General features: G+C 42.9%; 2 long non-coding RNA genes across 3 annotated transcripts; one reads left to right on the top strand and one right to left on the bottom strand.

The window, feature by feature from the left end:
• Positions 1-7,113: 7,113 nt before the first annotated feature.
• On the bottom strand, positions 7,114-10,974 carry LOC124263989. Its single transcript, XR_006895009.1, has 2 exons — positions 10,934-10,974; positions 7,114-10,843 (listed from the first exon to the last, which is right to left on the bottom strand). It is a non-coding gene; the product is annotated as an uncharacterized LOC124263989 (long non-coding RNA).
• On the top strand, positions 10,480-11,227 carry LOC124263991. 2 transcript variants are annotated; one of them, XR_006895012.1, is made up of 3 exons: positions 10,480-10,584; positions 10,673-10,722; positions 11,117-11,227. It is a non-coding gene; the product is annotated as an uncharacterized LOC124263991 (long non-coding RNA). The 2 variants fall into 2 exon arrangements; XR_006895011.1 differs by lacking the exon at positions 11,117-11,227 and adding an exon at positions 10,888-10,970 and having other exon boundaries at positions 10,673-10,748.
• Positions 11,228-12,364: the final 1,137 nt, after the last annotated feature.

Raw genomic sequence — 12,364 nt, 5'->3', positions numbered from 1 at the left:
CAAACAGCATGGTTAACGGGAGTCTACACCCCCGGCATGTACATCGGGCGTAGTCAAACAGCATGGTTAACGGGAGTCCACACCCTCGACCTGTACATCGGGCGTGGTCAAACCAGCATGGTTAACGTGAGTCCACACACCCGGCATGTACATGGGGCATGGTCAAACCAGCATGGTTAACGTGAGTCCACACCCTCGGCATATACATCGGGCGTAGTCAAACAGCATGGTTAACGGGAGTCCACACCCCCGGCATGTACATGGGGCATGGTCAAACCAGCATGGTTAACGTGAGTCCACACCCCCGGCATATACATCGGGCGTAGTCAAACAGCATGGTTAACGGGAGTCCACACCCTCGACATGTACATCGGGCGTGGTCAAACCAGCATGGTTAACGTGAGTCCACACCCCCGGCATGTACATGGGGCATGGTCAAACCAGCATGGTTAACGTGAGTCCACACCCTCGGCATATACATCGGGCGTAGTCAAACAGCATGCATGTACATCGGGCGTCAAACCAGCATGGTTAACGGGAGTCACACCCTCGACCTGTACATCGGTCAAACAGCATGGTTAACGTGAGTCCACACCCCCGGCATGTACATGGGGCATGGTCAAACCAGCATGGTTAACGTGAGTCCACACCCTCGGCATGTACATGGGGCGTGGTCAAACCCGCATGGTTAACGTGAGTCCACATCCTCAGCATGTACATAGGGCGTGGTCAAACCAGCATGGTTAACGTGAGCCCACACCCTCGACATGTACATAGGGCGTGGTCAAACCAGCATGGTTAACGTGAGTAGGCATGAAATCAGCTCATAAGTTCTGTTGTCACCCCCGAAACAGTTGCAGCAATTCCTCACAATCCACTGTGAACCTAACGTGTTAGCGGTTTACTGAGTTGATGACCTACTGAGCCACAATAGAAAGCCTGGTCCAGGAAAACCAGAGGTCGATAGTGTGAGTAACTATCCACGATGGCGACAAGACTTGGTATCCACGGGTCTGTTGTCTATGTATTAACCACAACCAACACCTAGTCACTAAATATCCGTGAGCAGTCGACTCGACGACCTGATTCTGTGTCCTCCATGATGTCCCCAGTGGTGTCCTCAGCGATGTCCTCGTGCCCCATGGTGGGGATCAGTGTCCATGTTTCCACCAACTGATGACGTCGTTACGTACAGGCCGCCTGTATATTATGAACTATTGCTGACTGCGGCGCCACACAACATTCGCCTGCTGACTAGCCAGCCATGGTGACCCCCGAGCCACAGGTTGGTGACCACTCCGGCAGTCTGGAGTACAGCCCAGCCATGGTGACCCCCGAGCCCCAGGTTGGTGACCACTCCGGCAGTCTGGAGTACAGCCCAGGCTCAGGGAACAACCTATTTGTTTACTTCCAGCCTTATCTGAAATGGGAAAGCGCAAGGAAGCTACACCATTTTCCCTCTCCCATCTCAATGGGGCTCCCTTTCCATTCAAACTATTTGTTTCAATGAAGATTGTACATACTCAGACACGATGCGTTAGTCTATCCGGAGCAGTACAAGGGGGGCACTTTCCTATCTGTGGCGGTTACACGTGCAATCGGTCTGGATAAAAACTTAAAGGTCTGCGCGGACGTCACACCACAGCGGAATCTGTCCAAGCCACGACCCCTGGCATCTGCCTGTCCTCCTCAGACCAGATCTGAATTACATTGGGTTTCCTGACTCCGTGCATCTGCTTCATACATGATTACAGTCTCCCCAAGGGCCCTCTTGTTCAACCTGCAGTGCTGTGTATACTGATTCACTGCCGTGTCTACCCAACATACAATAGGTGCGGGTCTGTTGATTGTATTCCCCGGGTCTGTTGATTGTATTCCCGGGGTCTGTTGATTGTATTCCCCGGGTCTGTTGATTGTATTCCCGGGGTCTGTTGATTGTATTCCCCGGGTCTGTTGATTGTATTCCCCGGGTCTGTTGATTGTATTCCCCGGGTCTGTTGATTGTATTCCCCGGGTCTGTTGATTGTATTCCCCGGGTCTGTTGATCGTATTCCCCGGGTCTGTTCCTCTACAATCTAACAGTAGGAAGTGAGTGCTGGCTGTAGCCGTGGTATCTACACAATTGTCTGGTATATTATTTTCTCACTTGTGATTCCGACCCGTGTCCGCCAGTCAGCTGCGGTGTGATAATACCAATATACACCACGATCAGTTCAACATGTTATACTTCTGAGTATTTACTCTTAAGGAAAATAATTATGTCCCAGACACGTCGGCAGCAGTAGCCTTCCGTGTCAGACCCATCAAATATTTATTTCGAACGCTCATCTACTTGCTCGATTCTCACAGTGCTTAATTCACAGCACGAGCTTGGTTTACACTAATGGCTACCAAACGGTCTCTCCGTTAGACTCCGGATGAAAGTAAAAGAACAAACTTTTACCCTGCGAATAGTTGCATTGTTATTAACAAAGAGGCTGCATTATCACCTCGACCTGTAGTCAACAATATTAGTTGGATGGTTGGTTTGTTGTTCTATCTCCACCACCTCGACCTGTAGTCAACAATACTAGTTGGTTGGTTGGTTGTTCTATCTCCACCACCTCGACCTGTAGTCAACAATACTAGTTGGTTGGTTGGTTGGTTGTTATATCTCCACCACCTCGACCTGTAGTCAACAATTGGTTGATTTGTTGTTATATCTCCACCACCTCGACCTGTAGTCAACAATACTAGTTGGTTGGTTGGTTGGTTGTTCTATCTCCACCACCTCGACCTGTAGTCAACAATACTAGTTGGTTGGTTTGTTGTTTTATCTCCACCACCTCGACCTGTAGTCAACAATACTAGTTGGTTTGTTGGTTGTTATATCTCCACCACCTCGACCTGTAGTCAACAATACTAGTTGGTTTGTTCAACAATACCTTAGTCAACAATACTAGTTGGTTGGTTGGTTGGTTGTTCTATCTCCACCACCTCGACCTGTAGTCAACAATACTAGTTGGTTGGTTGGTTGTTCTATCTCCACCACAATACTAGTTGGTTGGTTGGTTGTTCTATCTCCACCACCTCGACCTGTAGTCAACAATACTAGTTGGTTGTTCTATCTCCACCACCTCGATAGTTGGTTGGTTGGTTGTTCTATCTCCACCACCTCGACCTGTAGTCAACAATACTAGTTGGTTGGTTGGTTTGTTGTTATATCTCCACCACCTCGACCTGTAGTCAACAATACTAGTTGGTTGGTTGGTTGTTCTATCTCCACCACCTCGACCTGTAGTCAACAATACTAGTTGGTTGGTTGGTTGTTCTATCTCCACCACCTCGACCTGTAGTCAACAATACTAGTTGGTTGGTTGCTTGGTTGTTATATCTCCACCACCTCGACCTGCAGTCAACAATACTAGTTGGTTGGTTGGTTTGTTATATCTCCACCACCTCGACCTGTAGTCAACAATACTAGTTGGTTGGTTAGTTGTTCTATCTCCACCACCTCGACCTGTAGTCAACAATACTAGTTGGTTGGTTGGTTTGCTAGTTGGTGGGTTGGTTGTTTGTCTATCTATCTCCACCACCTCGACCTGTAGTCAACAATACTAGTTGGTTGGTTGGTTGGTTGTTATATCTCCACCACCTCGACCTGTAGTCAACAATACTAGTTGGTTGGTTGGTTGGTTGTTATATCTCCACCACCTCGACCTGTAGTCAACAATACTAGTTGGTTGGTTGGTTGGTTGTTCTATCTCCACCACCTCGACCTGTAGTCAACAATACTAGTTGGTTGGTTGGTTGTTGTTCTATCTCCACCACCTCGACCTGTAGTCAACAATACTAGTTGGTTGGTTTGTTGGTTGTTCTATCTCCACCACCTCGACCTGTAGTCAACAATACTAGTTGGTTGGTTGCTTGGTTGGTTGTTATATCTCCACCACCTCGACCTGTAGTCAACAATACTAGTTGGTTGGTTGGTTGGTTGTTATATCTCCACCACCTCGACCTGTAGTCAACAATACTAGTTGGTTGGTTGGTTGGTTGGTTTGTTGTTCTATCTCCACCACCTTGACCTGTAGTCAACAATACTAGTTGGTTGGTTTGTTGGTTGTTCTATCTCCACCACCTCGACCTGTAGTCAACAATACTAGTTGGTGGGTTGATTTGTTGTTTAACGCCGCACTCAGCAATATTACAGCTATATGTGGGCGGTCTGTAAAATTTCGATTCCGGACTAGACAATACAGTGATCAACTGCATGAGCACCGATCTACGAGTTTGGATACTGTTGTCTACTGTGTCACTTCTCCACCACCTCGACTTGTAGTCGACAAGGATAATTCATGTTTATACTATCTTATTTCTCCATCACAGTGGTCTATTGCTGACAATATTTTTTCAACATCACAGTAACCCAACAGAAACAACAGGAAGAGAAATTGTCTCCGGTCCCGTGCTTTCAATTTCAATTGTTGTCAGCTGAACTTGAGATGACAACGTCGATGTTGTTGCTTTAGAATAGGCCGTCGGGGTGGACGTCTTGCACAGACGCTGTAGACGCCAAAACGTTTACGAACTGTTCTTGCAGATACACCTGCGTCGCCAGGTATAGTATGGTATTGGTTGTACAGGTTGTTGGCTGGAACCTGTGTCAGAAGCGCGCGGATCGCATCCTGGGGCAGTTACACGTGTGCTGCCACTACCAGGACAGTCTGTAACTTGTTTTGCTGGAAACGTCGCCATTAGTGCCAAATGGGCTTTCTAAGAACGTTGAGTCGACGAGCAACGTCACGCTGCGAGGTTCCAGACCGAGCCATATCCATAGCTTTCTATCTGACGTTTTGCCCGAGGCGTGGCATGTGAAACTTGTTCCAGAACGATGAACACAAGTGTGTGCTTTCTACTTCTGCGCTTCTTAAGACCCTGCACTAAGGGGAAATGGCAAGACTCGGGTTGTCTGGCCTTTCTCGAATATATCCTGACTCTTGCAAATTTCGTGCAGTTTGAACAACTGCTTGGTTACGTTTCTTCTTCGACATTTACCACACTCTCTCGGTTCAAATCCAAAACTTCATTCACAAGATTACCAATATCCATGTGACAATAGATTTTGCCTCTAAGTACACATGGAGGGTGCTGGAGACACACAATAACCACACGAAGAGTGAGTTAGTTTAGATTTACACCGTCTTTAGCTACAGTGATGGGCCATAATTATGTCATAAAATGGCCGACAGTCAGCGGTGAGTAATACTAATAGGTGGGGGTCAAGTTAAAAAGCTTGGTGCGCTCAAGCTAGAAAAATGATGGGGATCAAATTTCACAGGGTACATTTTCAGGGGTCACAGGTAATGTAGGGGGAGTAACTCTCGTCGTCTGCTTAATGTAAACAAGTTCAAGGTCAACTTCTCCAAATGGGAAGAGAAGGAAAAACTTGTCAGATGAGGTCAGGAAAATCATTCTTGAGATGAATTTAGCTGGATTTAAACAGGCAAACATTGCAGATGCCGTCCAGATGGATCAAAGCACCATTTCCTAGTTTTTAAAGAGAGTTCAAGTGGAAAATAATGTCGAGAACATGCCTTGACGTGGTAGGCCCCCAGTCTTGATAGAGAGGGGAGACAGAACACTTTTGAGAACTGTCAAATACACTTGGGGATATTACATGTATTGTAAATGAGGCATTACCAACTAAAGTAAGTAAGAGGACTGTTCAAAGACATCTCCACAAGCTGAATTACAGGAAAAGATTAGTGAGGAAGAAATTGACAGTAAATGCTATGAACACATACAAGAGACTGTCATGGTGTAGGACACATTTTCATTGGAAAACTCAAACTAATTGGTCCAAAGTGATATTTAGTGATGAGAGTCAAATTGTTCATGGGAAAAATAACAAAATGTCTGTTTGGAGAATGCCTGGTGAGGAGTACAGACCATATTGTGTTGGCAGCAGGTGCCCTGAATTCAGCAAAGGGGAGGGCTATCTGAGAGCTGGTACACTGGTCCAAGTTGATGGTAACATCAACAGTTAGAAGTATGTATCTATTTTGGACGAAAATCTGTTTTCCTGTCATAGCCAAACACTTCACAAATGGTGATTATCTTTTCCAAGATGACAATGCCCCTTGCCACGAGTCTCGTTTTACAAAAGATTGGAAAACTATGAATGAAATCAAATGTTTATCATGGCCATCACAATCACCAGGCTTGAACATCATAGAAAATCTCTGGTTGCTGATCAAAATCAGGCTACAGAGAGTTTCACACACCATCAAATCAAAGGAGGAAGTTTTTCAGCAGATTATCAGGATTTGGCAGTCAATACCTCTGCATCATAGTCAGGCACTATACTCATCTATTCCAAGAAGAATAAGAACTGTGAGGATAAATAAAGGTCACATCACAAAGTATTAGGCATCCGAAGGGTATTTTAGTGGTAAGTAAAGTTTAATTTCTACTTTTCTGTGACCCTCTATAAGTTTTGCCCCTAAACATGGCGGCCATTTTATGACATACTTATCGCACATCATTGTATATCCAAGAAATATGACAGCACCACGGGAAGACACACCGGGTACTGGAGACCTGTTCCGCCCTAACAAACCACAGGGAGACACGCACAGGGTACCTGGAATCTGAATGCAGAGTAATATCGCAGACCGTAGAGGCCTGCTCTGCCTGACGCCACATAACCTGTGAAGATCCGGGTTAGAATTGATCTTCAGAAACCCATGCTTGTTGTAAGAGGCGACTAACGGGAAACAGGTGGTCAGGCTCGCTGACTGGGTTAATTAATGTCGTAGATCGATGTTCATGCTCTTGATCCCTGGATTGTCTTGTCCAGACTCGATTATTTACAGACCGCTGCCATACATGACGCATGAAGCATGACTTTCCATTCTGAGTGAGTGAGTGAGTTTAGTTTTACGCCGCGTTTTTTTCCAGCAATATCACGGCGGGTAACACCAGAAAAGGCTTCACACATTGTACCCATGTGGGGAATCGAACCTGGGTCTTCGGTGTGACGAGCGAACCCTTTAACTACTAGGCTACCCCACCGCCCGCTCCAGTCTGAATTCTGAACACAGATTTTAGAAAACAAAGCAACACAACACAATGTCTCTGCACAGTTTGTTTTATTTCATGATTGGCACTTGAAAACTGAACAGTGTTTTATATCCACTAGTTGTTGGATAACACTATTTGTTGGCAGGCATTTTGTGTGCATAATATATTCTGAAAGAGCACAGTTAATCAAAACATAATTCCACTTAATTATAAGGAAAGTAATCACAAATAACCTTGCCTTATCAGGTTTTTGGCAAAAGTGTTGTCTCTAACACAAAAAGTAATACATATACACAATGACTTTTAGTAATAATAACCTGGCTTGTTGTGACTTGGTCAGACTAAATATTGAATGCACACAAAAACACCATAATACATGTATGTTATTCTGTGGGACTCCAGTAAGTATTATCTTTAGATAATATTTTCTCCTGGAAAAGGAGATATTTCATTCACACAAAGAATCACAATAAAATGTTTCTTATTTTTGGCCAAGGACATAGTTACATAGGACTGTCATTAGCACATACCATATACCGTATTCAGCACAGTATCATACTGTATAACAATACTGTGATAAGTACAGTATGATACTATATAACAATACTGTGACTAGCACAGTATCATACTATATAACAATACTGTGATTAGAACAGTATCATACTATATAACAATACTGTGACTAGCACAGTATCATACTATATAACAATACTGTGATTAGAACAGTATCATACTATATAACAATACTGTGATTAGAACAGTATCATACTATATAATAATACTGTGACTAGCACAGTATCATACTATATAACAATACTGTGATTAGAACAGTATCATACTGTATAACAATACTGTGACTAGCACAGTATCATACTATACAACAATACTGTGGAAATATATGAAGCCTCCACACAGACATTCCTCCTCCATGGAGTGACCTGCCTGTAACGGTGCTACCCGGGGTTGTCAAGGGAAGATCAACTGATTGTCACTACAACTACCGGTAGCACACGAAGCAGATGTTGTTCCTTTGTTGTATATGTACAAAATCAAACAGAGATCTGAACTTTACACTATACTGCAAATGGTGTCAATTGAAATAACTTATTAACGCAAAGCGTTTCCAACTGAAGGTATATATTTGAAATGTTTCATCATCAGCTAGTACATGAGAATAAACAGGAACTGGTCTTCCATGAACATACAAAACAATGGCCAGGAAACTAAGGGGCAGTAACTCCGCCGAGTAATCCCTGGTCTCAGCAAAACACTTTGTGTCATTAAAGGCATGAAGTTAGATGCATTTTTGGAAAAGTTCACATCAATATGCAAAGAGTTTTATACAAATATGTTTGAAACTTGTTCATAAAATATTTCTAGAAAAACAGGGAATTCAAAATCCATCCCAACTTCATCCACTGGACATACTGATACCCTGGAAATTCAGACAATATACCAGGCTGCGAAGTGGAGATATGTGATTTGATATGCAGCAAGCTAAAATGCACATTCTAAAAGGGCAAAACCAAAATTTAATTGATACTGTGAAATATTATTTCAAAATGGCATATTAAATATATTTAAATTGAAATAATACAGCAAAGCAGGGGAACGGAATCATGGCGTACCTCCATACCTGTGACAACAAAAAGAGTACCTGCTCTGATGATGAATCAACAGACACCTGTGATGCCTCTGTAATTCCTAACCTTACCACCCTACAATAACCTTGTCTGCTCTTGAACACACCTCATATAACAACTATTAACATTTATCTACATGTTAATTGATCTGCCACTTAAGTGGTGTAACCAAAAAAACTTACTGCCTGAAAATTTATCTGCCCCATAATTGGCCTAACAATAAACTGTACTACTTGTAGATTCATCTGCCCCATAATCGTTCTAACTGTAAACTGTACCACCTGTAAAATGATCTGTCCCTTACTGGATGTTGTCTATACACTTTACTGCCATGAAATCTGCCCCATCATTGACCTGACTATATACTGTACTACCTACCTGTACATTTACCTGCCCACCACCAGGTGGGCTACAGCTGATGTACGAGGGCCTTCATACCGTTACTCCCAAAGTACTCAATGACCTTAGGGTTTGATTTTATGATCACTTCTAGCTACTGCTAATTGGGCACACCAAGGTGTGTTGTCCACCCATTACCACTGGACTCAGCAGCACGCTTCTAATGTGTCTCATATGACAAGAATGTCCAGTGTCTACACTCAGCTGGCTACAGATCTATATGTTTGTTGGACTCAGGACACCTGGTGTCCTAGCTACTCAATAAATCTATTGGCAACTTCTTCTTGAGCAATATGAAGCTTATCAACATATCTGATTAAACTAATGACACTTTGTGCTATTAAGCTCCCCATCCTTTTTCTGATTAATAATATTTCAATAAGTGATATATATTGATTATATATATTAATTAAATCAAGGATATGAAAATAAGCATTTATCACCCACTTTCTGGATGGTAATCTTTTATAACAGTTATGATGTTATAACCCTTGATAACAGTCATATCACAGCAGGTAGAGTGGAAACAATGGAGTACTAGGGGAGCCAGGACGGTTCCAGTTGGTGTGTTTGTATAATGGCGTGTGTTGAGCAGTGAATCTCCCTCTAGGACAGCACGCATACAATAGTGATGGTGGCGCCATCTGATGGCAAACTTTGGTGCATATATCAACTTGCCACCATGACAGAGCAGGGGCATTGTTTGTACGGTTGAATGTTAAGCTGAAAGTGTTTAGAAGTAGTCAAGCTGTTGGGTGAAGATACGGGAACATGTGGAGAGTAGTCAGCCATGTGTGAGTAAACATACAACAAAATTGATTATCAGCAGTGTTTTTTGTAATTATTTTTGCTTGAAACAAATTTAGGAGGCAATCGTGTATCTTAATGTTAAATGTTTAACTGCTTGTTTAGCATGTGCACCTGTAGCTGGATATGATACAGATTGTAACTGGCCATCGACTGTCGTCTAAAAGTGCTAAGTTTGTGTTGCATATCAACAGGTGAACCAGTTTCATCATGGATACAGCTAGTAACCTCCACTCCAGTATTGGTGTTCCCTTACTTAATGCCATCAGTATACACGTGTTAATCAAACAGTTGATCTGAAATTCAAAGACAGTGTGGCCATTTCCTGGCAACAGTAATATTGTCAGCATGAACAGACATTAGACAAAGTGGCTCTCATGTGAACAGGCTCATATAAATACACCAAACTTGAATAGTTCACCTCAAAACCGAGCAATTGTAAATAGAATAAAGTACATATCTCTTTGTACAGTCAAGTATATAAATACAACTGGTTAGGAAGAATGTTCACTCTAATCCACAACAGTGACATAAATATACAGCACATCACATACTTTCACACAGCAAGCTCTCCAAGGTGATAATGTACAGGTACAAATTCACAGGTAGTTACACACACAGTTATATAGATGCAGGTAGATGTACAGGTAATTACACAGGTACAAACCTACAGGTAGATGTACAGATAATTACACAGATACAAATCTACAGGTCAATGTACAGGTAATTACACATGTACAAACCTACAGGTAGATGTACAGGTAATTACACAGGTACAAATCTACAGGTAGATGTACAGGTAATTACACAGGTACAAACCTACAGGTAGATGTACAGGTAATTACACAGGACAAACCTACAGGTAGATGTACAGGTAATTACACAGGTACAAACCTACAGGTAGATGTACAGATAATTACACAGGTACAAATCTACAGGTCAATGTAAGGTAATTACACATGTACAAGATGTACAGGTAATTACACAGGTACAAATCTACAGGTAGTTACACATGTACAAACCTACAGGTAGATGTACAGGTAATTACACAGGTACAAACCTACAGGTAGATGTGCAGGTAAGAATCTACAGGCAAATGTACAATAACATATCTACAGGTAGATTTTAAGGTAAAATATAGAGGTCCATGTACAGGTATAGACACAGGTACACAACTACCAGTAGATACCCTAGCATACACACAGGTACAAATCTACAGGTAGATGTACAGATAATTACACATGTACAAATCTACAGGTAGATGTACAGGTAATTACACAGGTACAAATCTACAGGTAGATGTACAGGTAATTACACAGGTATAGATCTACAGGTAGATGTACAGGTAATTACACAGGTATAGATCTACAGGTAGATGTACAGGTATAGATTGAGATATAAATATATCAGAACAAATCCAAATCTCATGTCTCTCACACAAACAAACCAGACCTGAATTTGTTTCGTTAACAAGCTGTCAGTGTTACAATATCCCCAAAGTACCATGACGTAGGATATTACAGCAGCAGAAGCATCACAGCGACGTCTTAAAGCTCTTCATTCAAAACTAAACAATCAACAGTGAAGTTCATATGCAGACTAGGAAAACCAATGTGCAGATTCTCATAGTTCTTATTTCTGAAAATACAACTAAGCATATACTGAAAAACTGATAGTCTTATTTGAATCCTAATGATGGATCAATTTCATCCATTAAAAAGAGAATACAGATTGACCTGTAAGCAGGACGGCTTAAATTATCCATGTTGCTTTAAGACACTACATGACAGGTGTCAAGAAGGAAGACAGGCCTGACCACTACACAGATGGGAGACCCCCCTGTAAACTGGACACCGTTGTAGACTGGACACCCTTGTAGACTGGACATCACTGTAGACTGGACCCCCCTGTAAACTGGACACCCTTGTAGACTGGACATGACTGTAGACTGGAGCCTCCAGTAGCCTGGAACCCCTGTAAACTGGACACCCTTGTAGACTGGACATGACTGTAGACTGGACCCCCTGTAAACTGGACACCCTTGTAGACTGGACATGACTGTAGACTGGACCCCCCTGTAAACTGGACACCCTTGTAGACTGGCCATGACTGTAGACTGGACCCCCCTGTAAACTGGACACCCTTGTAGACTGGACATCACTGTAGACTGGAGCCTCCAGTAGACTGGACTCCCCTGTAAACTGGACCCCAGACACACATGGAAGCTTTCTACTATGTTACCTTAAGATTTTCATCCGTGTTTCCTCAAATCTCATTCCTCAACATGGTCACAGTGATCTGGGGATGTTGCAGAATGTGTGCCAGTCACAGGGACCAAGGGATGTTGCAGAACATGTGCCAGTCACAGGGACCAGGGGATGTTGCAGAATATGTGCCAGTCACAGGGACCAGGGGATGTTGCAGAACATGTGCCAGTCACAGGGACCAGGGGA

Source organism: Haliotis rubra, unplaced genomic scaffold (assembly GCF_003918875.1).
Source record: "Haliotis rubra isolate DU_JTF1 unplaced genomic scaffold, ASM391887v1 Scf90, whole genome shotgun sequence".
In the NCBI taxonomy this organism is placed as follows: Eukaryota; Metazoa; Mollusca; class Gastropoda; order Lepetellida; family Haliotidae; genus Haliotis; species Haliotis rubra.
The sequence above is the reverse complement of the archived record's forward strand: the minus strand, read 5'-3'. Positions and strand labels throughout refer to the sequence as shown.